Below are 11,674 nucleotides of genomic sequence, written 5' to 3'. Positions count from 1 at the left end.
GAAGCGGGGGATTATGTATTGTTGAAGGTGTCACCATGGAAGGGTGTTATCCGTTTTGTGAAGAGAGGCAAACTCGGGCCAAGGTATATCGGTCCTTTTAAGATTATTGAACGGGTTGGGAAGGTTGCTTATCGGTTGGAATTGCCACAAGAACTTGGGGAGTACATGATGTCTTCCACATTTGCAACCTACGCAAATGCTTGGCGGACCCGACACAACATGTGCCTATGAATGAAATTCGGGTGGATAAGAATTTAAATTTTGTGGAGGAGCCGGTAGAGATCTTGGACCGTCAAACCAAAAAGCTCAAGAACAAGCGTTATACCATTGTTAAGGTTAGATGGAATGCTAGACGCGGAGCCGAGTTCACTTGGGAGCGTGAGGATCATATGAAGTCCAAGTACCCGGATTTGTTTAATAATTAGTGTTTTATTAGATTTCGGGACGAAATCCTTTTATCGGGGGAATAATGTAACATCCATGAATTTTGACCCGTTGACTTTAAGTATCATGTTATGAATTATAGTAGTTAATGATATCTTTAAATCCATCTTGTGGTTAAATGACTAATTGTATACTCAATGAGCCGGTTGACGGTGTGCTAGATGTAATGTCGTGGGTTTTGAACTAATTAGTTATGTTGACGGGTCAACCCATGGATCAAAGTCTTGACCCATGACCCACCTTAGTCAACCCAACCCCCACCCACCTTATCCTTTCCTTCCCTTATTCTTCTTATCTCTCTCTTCTTTACTCCCAAGAACACACTCTCCTTTCACTCTCTCTCTCTAATTTAATTCATAGTTCATGGAAATTCAAGCTTAGTTAATGCAAGAATAATAAATCTTATCACCATTTTAACTTCATATCAAAAACTTGGGTTCCAAAGTGTAAGAAATGACCTCATTTGAATCAAAATTCGGGTTTGAGGATTTGTGAAGCTTTTGGTAAGTAAATTCTACTCTATGACCTTCACTTCATGTTAGTAAATGTATCTATAGTTGTGCCAAAACATTTTCGGGTCACAAATCGGGCCAAAAGTCGAATTAGGGTTTGTCTAGGGTTAGTAATGGGTTAAACCGAATTTGAACTTGAGTTTGGTGTTTTGAAGAAAGATTTTGAAGTGGGTTTGGGTTATTCATGTGTAAACATGCTTAATTATGCTTCATATTGAGTTTTGATGCTTCACAAATCGATTTTGGGTGTCAAAAATGAGTTATGGGTTAGTTTTGGTGTGTTTAGGTCGAAATGGGTTGCTGATGCTGAACTGGGTGAGCTGCTGCGCAGCTAGTTAAGCTGCTGCGCAGCTTCACAATTCTGTTTTTCAGCTGCTGCGCAGCTAGTTAAGCTGCTGCGCAGCTTCACGAGTCTGTTTTTCAGCTGCGGCGCAGCGATAAGTTGCGGCGCAGTTGGGGGCTTAAATCACTTAACTTTTTCCTAGCTTTAGTTCTAACATCCTAGGATCGTCCCGACCTTTCCGGAATGTACTCTTATGACCTTATTGGTGCCCTACACATGACAAACGAGTCGTTTAAAGTTGGGTGTCCTCTTTGGAACCTAATTCAAGACATTAACATAAACTAAATAAACATATAACTTATGTTTGAGAATGACGCGACCTTGGGGCGACTTCATTTTGGTTACAAACTATTACATGACCTCCCTAACGACCATGTTGGGTCCCGAAAGTCTTTCAAAGCCATAAACTAAAGCTAAAACCTAGTTAGAGAATCGTCTTTGGTGAATAATGCATGTCTTGTATACATTACTAGGTTGTGGACGCGTGGAGCACTATAATCACCTATAATCTCATCTTAATTCGATATTAGCCTCTTTTGCCAATCAAGGTGAGTTCGTATCTCCCTACTCTATTGAGATTCGGGCTGAAAAGTGTACATTGTGTGTTTATTTGTTTGAATTAGTTGTTGTTGATTGAATGATGATTGATGGATGAATCATTGAAATTTTTTGTGTATGTTGGTATTGAGAAAGGTTATATTTAGGTTAGATGTACATACATGGAAGTCGACTTCGCTTTCAAAAGGTTTGAGATGCGGAGGGTTAGCCGCTGGTACACCCTGTATACAAACATCGAGGACTCTTTGAAAGCAAGCCCTCTCAAGTGTATGTATGTATAGTTTGATCATATTGTTGGTTATTGGATGTTGGATTGATGGATTGTTGGGCTTGCATTGTGTTGGTTGCTTTGAGATGATTTGGTTGTCTGTTGAGACAAATGTGTTTATCCAGGTATAGACGTATACACTGGTGTTGGTCATCCGGGTTATAGACGTATATTCGCCGACGTTTTTGAGATGCCACAACGGTCATGGTGATGACCTGTGAGTATCGTTGCATAGATGGCATAATGGCCCTACATATTATATGTATTTTGGTTTGGTATGCATATCATTCACATCATGGCATTGACATTGCATTGTTTGTTCTTATACGTTTGTTATATAGTGATGCATGGGTTGGATGACGTGTAAGACTACTTGTATGTGATAATTGTTCTTGTTTTTATGATATGTGGTTATGGTCGGTGGTTCATCTTGGGCCACCACTACGAACTCACCAACCTCGTGTTGACTTGTAGAACACTTTTCAGGTAATCAGGTGGTTCAAGGATGTGATGCATGATCTGGTGTAGCTTTTGGTTTCGGGCATGGACTTTATGGATCAAGGATTCATTCGCCCACTTTTGGATTAATGCTTAGGATCGATAGCCATCTCTAGAATTCTCTTTTGTACACTTTGATGGTCATTTGCTCCTTGTGCATTGTTGAATATTTGACTTGTTGTGGATTCACCGAATTCATTAATGTCATTTAGTTGCCTACGATAATCCCTCCTTGTGCTATATGATTTCCGTAATATTTCGAGCCCTAGCTCGGGGTGTTACATTCGTGTTGCGATTTTAGTAACCATTTAGACGATGTATCGATTTTAAACACTAAATGGTTCATATGGTGGCGTATAGGCATACACATTCCCACCTTGTATTTGTTCCCGGAGGCTAAGCATTACCTCCAAGTGACAAAAACTATTTGATAATCTTGAAGAGCAATTAATAAAATTAATTATATAGAAAGAAACTTCCGGTTCTTCAATAACTTTATCGCATTATTTATCCAGGCTGCTCTAACTGATCATGTCAATTAATAAAATACTCAAAATTCATAGAATGATCAGATGTTCTACCATCATATTTATCCGTACTAATGTAAGTTAGAAAGAAAATTACCAACAATTATTTTTAATACGAGCTCTTACTTATACAACTCTTTTAGAGCTTCAAAATAATATTTTAGTCATTGCATATATTATTTGATTTGATGTATCTTCAAGTAACTTCCATTCATTGATTAATTAAAGTAATAATGACAAACCCTTTAAGAGGTTTGTAAAGTTCAATCATCTATAAAATTATCTATTGATAAACTTATTGTGATCATCATATCTATATTTCAAAAAAAAAAAATCACTTATAATTATATGGCTAACATATATTAGCTAAACGCCTAAACATATAATACGAACAATATGATGACAAAGGATACTAAAACTTGCTTCTCCATAGCCATAAGTTTACAATACATAGAAATTTAATTATGTGATGAAACTTAAATTCCATAATAATTAAACTTAGAAAATATACTTGGATCATCAAATAAATTATAAAAGCAACAATGATATATGATAAAATTTGGGTTTTCATATAAGTCATGGCGAGTTATAGTTAAGGAAGCAAGTTTACGCTTTCGTCTATGCCAAATTTTAGTAGTATATAAGTCATAAGGTCAAACTATACATGATTCCAAATCACAGTTACATATATGTACTAGTGTACTACTATTAGAGCAAAAGTCAGGTTATATATCTAAAGATATAAATGACGTGTGTGCGTTGGATTAAAGATGTTACAATGTAGAGAGGAACAAAAATGTTTCTTTTCCTGTTAAAAGTCATATAATTGTATGAGACTTTTCTACTTTCTTTTATGAATATCATCTGCACTATACCCCCAATTGTTTATTAACAAAACAAATGGTAATTTACATGATCTCTAAGACTAGGAGGAGTGGTGTCGGGGGAAGGAGGGGGCGATTTGTGCCATGTGGCATGTGGGATAAAAAGAGTTGCCCCTCAAAAAAGGTGGAAATGAGTGAGTTTTTAAGGGGTGAGCGACTTGTGCCATGTGGCATGTGGTAATGATTGATTTAATTTTATTTTTAATTTTTTTGTAAACTTTGTTATAATAAAAAGGAAATACATATATATTTTAAACATAAACAAATTTATTAAACATAATTAAAATTACTACTAGTTAATTATAAAAATAACAAAGTTCTTAAAATAAAAAAGTTCGAAAAATAACAAAGTTCGAAAAATAAAAAAGTTCATAAAAATAACAAAGTTATTAAATATAAAAACTAATCAAGACAAATATTTTTCACGAAGCGCTTGTTTTTTGCGTTTCATGATGCTTCGGTCCGGCTCTTCAAGGTGGGAATAGTCGGTACCCAACAACTTCCAATCGCGGTCTTCTTCCATGATCTTAACTTTCTTTTCCTTCAACTCAATTTTCTTCGAGCTCATATCAAACAACTTATCCAACTTTTTCGCAATTCCTTCAAACGTCTCCATATACTTATCCTTTCCTTTCCCCTTGCCTCCCGAGCTCGACCCGGCTTCCCCTCTCGACACTTTCTTTGATGCGTCCTTACCAATGGGCCGTTCTTGAAGCCCCGACTCATTATCATTATCACCCAACTCTTCAAACGAGTTAAGGTCAAAGTTGACCCTAGCATCCGACCCTTGACTAGCCACTGGGTCGGTGGATGATGAAGTCTTCGACCTTTTGGCCGTGGGTTCACCGAGATTGGTCCTCACAGCGCTTTTGTCCACGAGATAAAACTTCGAACTGTACCTATATAAATATATATAACACATAATTAAACATAATAAAAAGTAATATATGTACATATATAGATTAGACATAATTACACATAATAAAAAGTAATATATGTACATATATAGATTAGACATAATTACACATAATAAAAAGTAATATATGTACATATATAGATTAGACATAATTAAACATAATAAAATAAAATGTACATATATATATTAGACATAATAAAACATAATAAAATGAAATGTACATACATATATACATATATTTACCGAATTTTGCCCTAAATTGATGAATACGGAAAAGCCTTGCGATAAATTCCTTCATACTCTTCGTTGGCCTTTCTAACACGATCTAAATCGTTTTCCCCACTTGCATGACCGATTCGAGTATAGATTTGGTTGAAGTTTTGAATAATTGGACGTATCTTCCTCCATTTTGCACTCACAACTTCGGGGTCACGGTAATCTATCGGCTTTTCTTCTAATGTTGCCAAAGCTTCGGTTATTCGTGACTAAAATACCCCCTTTTTTTGATAATTTGCTACAACAAAAAACAAAACACAAATAATATTTCAAATAAAAAAAACTGTTTTTTTAAAAATAAAAAACTGTTTTATATAATAAAAAAACTCGGCTTTTTTTTAAAAAAAAAAAATATAAAAATCTGTTTGTTTTTTTAAAAAAAAGTCGGCTGTATTTTTAAAAAAAAAAAAAATTAAAAACTGTTTCTCTTTTTAAAAAATTCCAAAATACATTTAAAAATAAAACTAGAAAAATACCACATTCCGGGTCTTCGGTCACGGATAGCCAAGCCGTAGCTAGATTCATTTCTTTCGACGGTAACCACGTTTGTATGACATTTCTTGGTCGTGGTTCGTCTTCGCCGGCCACTTTTTTCCTATACCGCCTTGGTTTTGATGGTTGAGGGGGTGGTTGTGTCTCTTGAACAACATCATCATCTTGAGAATCTAGTGGTGGAGTCTCAACTAGCCTTTGACGATCAAAAAATGAACCGGGAGTGTTTTGTTGGCTAGACGACCCACCAAAAGTTTCATGTTGGCTTGAACCACCCATACCCATACCCATACCCGGACCACTACCCATAAGCGAACCCATACCCGTACCCATACCCATTTGTTGATTAGTAGACATATGTTGAATCAATTGGAAAAGTTGTGGGTTATTGAGTAAATTAAAGTCGTTTAACATATCGGGTTGTTGATTTGGGTTATTCGGACGTTGACTACGATTACCCGGGGTAAAAGGGTTGTTGTTGAAGTTGTTGTTTGGAAACATTTTTGGTTTAAGACGAAGAAGATGAAAGTAAAAAAAGAAAGAAAAAAGGTATTTGTGTGTGTGAAATGTAAAAGGGAAATGGAAGGAAAGGATTTGTTTTAAAAAAAAAGGGGAAATTTTTTTTTTTTTTTTTTTAATGTTGGTCAAAAACTAGCCGGTAGGCATTAATGCACCTCGGTCAACACGCCGGTCAAACGAAGAGAGGGCGAGAGGGAGAAGACGGGCAAGAGAGAGGTCGATGGACGGGGGTGGTGTGGGGGGCGAGAGAGGGCGAGAGAGGGCGAGAGTCGGGCCCTTTTTGGTCCACTCCGTCTAGTCTAAGAGAAAATATAGAAAACAAAACGACAACCAACCAATTTCTTTTGGGTAGAACCAGACAGTTTAAAGGCGATAACCATATTTAGTATATATGGGTCGAAATATATACCTTCTATCAATTTACTATCAGACTAAAGTACATCAAGTATTGCAATTATATTAAGAGCCAAACATATAATTGTACAGTTTAAAGCATATCAAGATAATATTAACAAGAATAACATAAATAAATAATAGCAATATGTGACAACTAAGAACTATACGGTATACATAACAAGTTTGGAATTATTATTAACTTACAAACAGTGTTGGAATTAAATAATTTATAATTAAATCGAATACATATATGTACTTTATGATAGCAGGTAAAGGAAAAGTCGTCTATAATACTCATGACAAAGATTTATACTTATCTGTGCCTATATTGGTTTTGTATTCGAAAGTTATTTCCTCAAACACATAGAATGCATGATTTTCTCACGGAGACACACATTATACATAATAAACTTCACAAAAATGACACACATGATTCTCATTTCATTGCTGGTTTGTAAATTCAATAAATTAAAATAAATTGGTTATATGTAATCAAATTATATAATAAACTATCACTTATATGATCGATAAATTAACATGCCGATCGATAAGATACCAACCTCTATTTTTCAGGAAAAAAACATAGCAACTACGTAACTTTCCATATGACAATCCAAATAGAGTCGAAATCATTTTATAAATGAGTTATCATCTAGCTGCTCTACTTAATATGTCTTAAAAGTGATTTTTCAGTTACAAGTCAGAAAAGTTTACCAATAGATCGATGACAAGGCAATATGTAATGATCATATATTTATAATCTAAATCAAAGATATTTGGTAAATACGTGTATTTACCTGCGCGAAGTTACAAAACAAAAGGCATAAATCCTATAATTGGTGAAATAGTTGTTTCTCATTCTTGGAAACAGACCTCAATGGTAACATCCCTAAAATTGGCGAATTCTCCACGCTAACAACCTTTATTTAGATTTTCTTTGAGAGTGTCGTGCTGATAACGTATTGTGAAACAATAGCCAAATAACAAGTATATTATACAATAACAATAACAATAGCAATAGAGAGAAAAATAATATAATTTCCATTAATCTTGAATCTCTTGGTTAAAATGAGATGAGTATATATAGAATTATAAGAGTTTATACAATAAGTACAATAATAATGGTAGAATATGATAATAATGATTTATAACAGATCTATATAATTTCATTAATTTGAACTAAAGATTAAGATAAAACATGTACATTCCTAACACACGTTTGACATTCCCAGGTCCATAATTAATAAAGCTAAAATCCAAATGACCCTCGTTCTAAATGATTGAGGCCTTGCTTTTCAAAACAAAAACAAAAAGCTAAAAGAGATTACACTTCCTCAGAAGTCAGAATACTCCAATGGAGGTAGAGTCGTGCCGGATTGCTTCAATGGAAACATCGTAATGATATGGAAACATCGTAATGAAACATCGTAATGATATTTTCTTCGACCCCATTCGGCCCCATACTTATGAGATGTATTCCTCTAATTTTTATTTTTTTTTATTTTAATCCTTTTTATGGCTATCAAAACTTTATAACACTTTCGGATTTTTGTGGTTTACTTGGAGTAGTAGTCCAAGTATTTTATTAAAGTCTTCCGGCCCGTTGCCGTTGTCCCGTTATACTTATTAATTAAATTCTATAAATACTATATGTAAAAAGTATAAATAACAGAAATGAAAAATAATTATTGACACTTTGTAACATAAAAAATAAAGAGATGATATATGCTTTGTGTTCGTGTATACATTTCCTTTAGGAAAAAGTACAGTAATAAATAAAATTGGACTAACCATGTAAACAGAACAAAAGCTTTTATTACTCTGGTTTTTATAAGAAACTTCTGTTGACCAAAAAATAAGACGGGAAAGGATTAGTATATCCTAGGATTATTTTACAACCAACTTTTGCCTAATTGTTCTCTAATTAAATCAAATAGATATAGTTTCGCAAAGTCTACCGATACAAGATTCATCAATTAATTAATCTTATCAGTTGAAAACCATAATTTTTTTTCTAACATCAGCACTGGTGATTAAACTCAGCGGTATGTCTCTTCATCGTCCGGTAGAGATCGATCACGTCACCAGCACAGTCAATCCGAGGGCATAACTGGCGGTGGAAGTCCCACTACCGTTCTGAGGAAACTAGTTAATGCTAGAGAAAACCCTCATGTTCCACCTCATTGGCAAAGACTTCTTAATATGTCTTTCTAAAGGTTTGAACCCGTAACCAACATTTGACTGAAAGACATAAGAGGCATTAAATGTCCAGTTAGGCTGTTATTGTGTTTTCTCGAAAATAATTTTATTATGCTCACAAACTTTTTTTTTTATGTATTAAATCCTTATTTTTATTCATGATTGATGTACTGAACTGTAACTTCTATGCTAAAGAGACACATATCATTTGGCAATTGTCTGGAGGATTGCTGATCATAGTTCTTGAGATTGACTCTTCGGAGTGAATAACATGTAGAAATTTATCCCTGAATTTATATTTCTTTTATTTTTTTCCCCAAAATTTATACTTCTTTGTTGATTATGTATTCCATATTTTACATGACAACCCCACATACTCATTTTTTTCATATATGTAATTACTATTTTACCCTTAACTTATTTCCTAAGTTTAATGTAAATTATATAAATATTGAAACCCTATTGTATCTATATACACATATACAACACACAATTAGAATTCTCTTTGTTTCCGTCTTCTTTCTTTTATCATCTTTTATTATTGTTGTTATCATTTTTGATTCAAGATCATCCAATTTCTAACAAAAATCACTTTTTAATTTATAACCAATTTATTTGACACGTTTAAAGGGTGTTTGGGAATGCGTTTTGAAGTGATTATCAGATTATTACGTTCGGAAAACGCGAATAATCTAAAAAAGTGTTTGTGTGAAAAAGTGATTATCTACTATGAAAATGCAGTTTTGAAGAAGCATGCACCCACCTACTTTTTCAAAACGCAGTTTTAAAAACGTATAATCTATTTTGAAAACGCAAAATCTAACTTGTAATCACAATAATAAACACCACTTAAGATACACAACCAGATTAGCATCCAAGTATAGATAGGCAAAATATATATCATTAAGATTAGAGAGAGGATGCGATGGACCCGATTGTAGTATATAATTATAATATCACTTGATAGGCAAACTTAAAATTCCCAGTGAACCTCATCTTTTTCGGATTCACATATCCTGAAATAATTCCCAAAGATTCTTTTGAGAGAAACAATTCAACAAATATGAAGAAGACTTAACTTGTAATATTTTCATCAAGTGAAGTAAATCCTCATCAAATTGTTTTTCTTCTTTAAATGACATAATTTTGGAAAATATTTATGTAGTATAGATTAGTGATAATATCCAATAAAAATACTAACATTATGCCAACGAGGCACATATCCAGTGACAAATGCTTAAAACTCCATTCACTTACTACTATACTTTTACACTGTTGAGTCTTGGATTCACTGTTGAGTCTTGGATTCGCTGATAAGACTTGGTCGCTGACGTGTGTCGTCAGCGAGTGTTTACCGAGTCCAGTGACTCTCTTCAGTGGGTTGGATGCTGCCCAAATGTTTTTTTTATGGCGGGAAGTTTTCAAACCATATGAAGACAAGAGTCACATGCTGGTTCTTCCAACTGTAACATACCTCATATGGGAAAGGTACATGTTGGGACCAAAACTTGGGTTTTCTCTCTCATACCCGTTTTGGTAAAGTAGACAAGGGCTCTTGCATGAAAGTACAAGGAGCCAATGGGACGACGACAACCACCATCTATCACCATCAAAGGAAAGCTGTGTTGCCCTAATTCTTCCTCTATATAAAGCAACACAACCGCATTGTATCAAGCGTGTTAGTCACCTTGAAAGTGTGTGTCACTTGTAATTGTTCAAGTTTATAGTGTGTCTAGACTTAGCAATTACCTTGTTCATTTGTATTCTTGTAAGTCAAGTTTGTAAGATCGACCATGTATTCATCGTTTAATCAATGATACATATGATTATACTTGCATTGATTTATTACAATTGAACTTGTCATTGTTCTTGTTATCTATCGTCTTATTTACTTTCTTGTCTTATTTAAATATAACATAAGTTGTGCATTCGTGGACCATCAAGTGGTATCAGAGCCACCGTTCCTAAATCATTGGAACAAGATCTGTTTGCCTCCTTGTGTTTACATTGAAATTCTGTTCTTTTTTTTCTTGAAAAACTTTCTTTTCTTTTAAATAAGAACATGTCTTCTGTTCCCAGCCTTGTGAACACATGTGACTTTGGTTATGTGTCGTCACCTCCTAAATTCGAGCCCAAGGATTTTGGGTCTTGGAAGGAGAGAATGCTTCTTCACATCTCTGGTGTGGAACCCTATTTAATGACAATATTAACTGAGGGTCCATATGTGCCGATGTACGTCCAAAGGACTCCAGGAGCTACACCTTAAGCTCCTGAGATAGTCACTGACCTGGTAAAACCAGAGGTCCAATGGACGGATGAAGAAAGGGTGCTGGTAAATCTTGATGCTAGGCTTAAAAACATGATTATTGTCACTCTTCCTACTGAAATCATGAAGCTAGTCATCAAGTATCCCTCTTCAAAAGAAGTATGGGATAGACTGGTCAGCACCTATGAAGGATCTGCTGACCTTATTAATATCAAGAAAATTGATTTAAAACGTGCTTATGAAAACTTCTTATCTCTTCTTCATGAAAGTCTTGAGAGCACCTATACTCGCTTTAAAGGGTTGCTCAATGATATGACTAATGTGACAAATTCATTGACTCTCTTCCTCTTAAGTGGCAAAACTTAAGACAAACTCTTCGTACAACGAAGAAAATTCAAGATTTTGATCTTGAAGAACTCTTTGGCACTCTTCAATTTGAAGTGAGAGCATTGGCTCAAAACATTCGAGCCTCTGCTAATGCCAAAAGACATGCTGGCACTTCTTCTTCTTCCAGCATGTCCTCTCATCCTATTTCTGACCCTCTGACTCTTGTTTCTACTAAGACCATCGATCTCT

Source organism: Erigeron canadensis, chromosome 1 (genome assembly GCF_010389155.1).
Source record: "Erigeron canadensis isolate Cc75 chromosome 1, C_canadensis_v1, whole genome shotgun sequence".
Classification (NCBI taxonomy): domain Eukaryota; kingdom Viridiplantae; phylum Streptophyta; class Magnoliopsida; order Asterales; family Asteraceae; genus Erigeron; species Erigeron canadensis.
Note: the sequence above shows the minus strand (reverse complement) of the source record.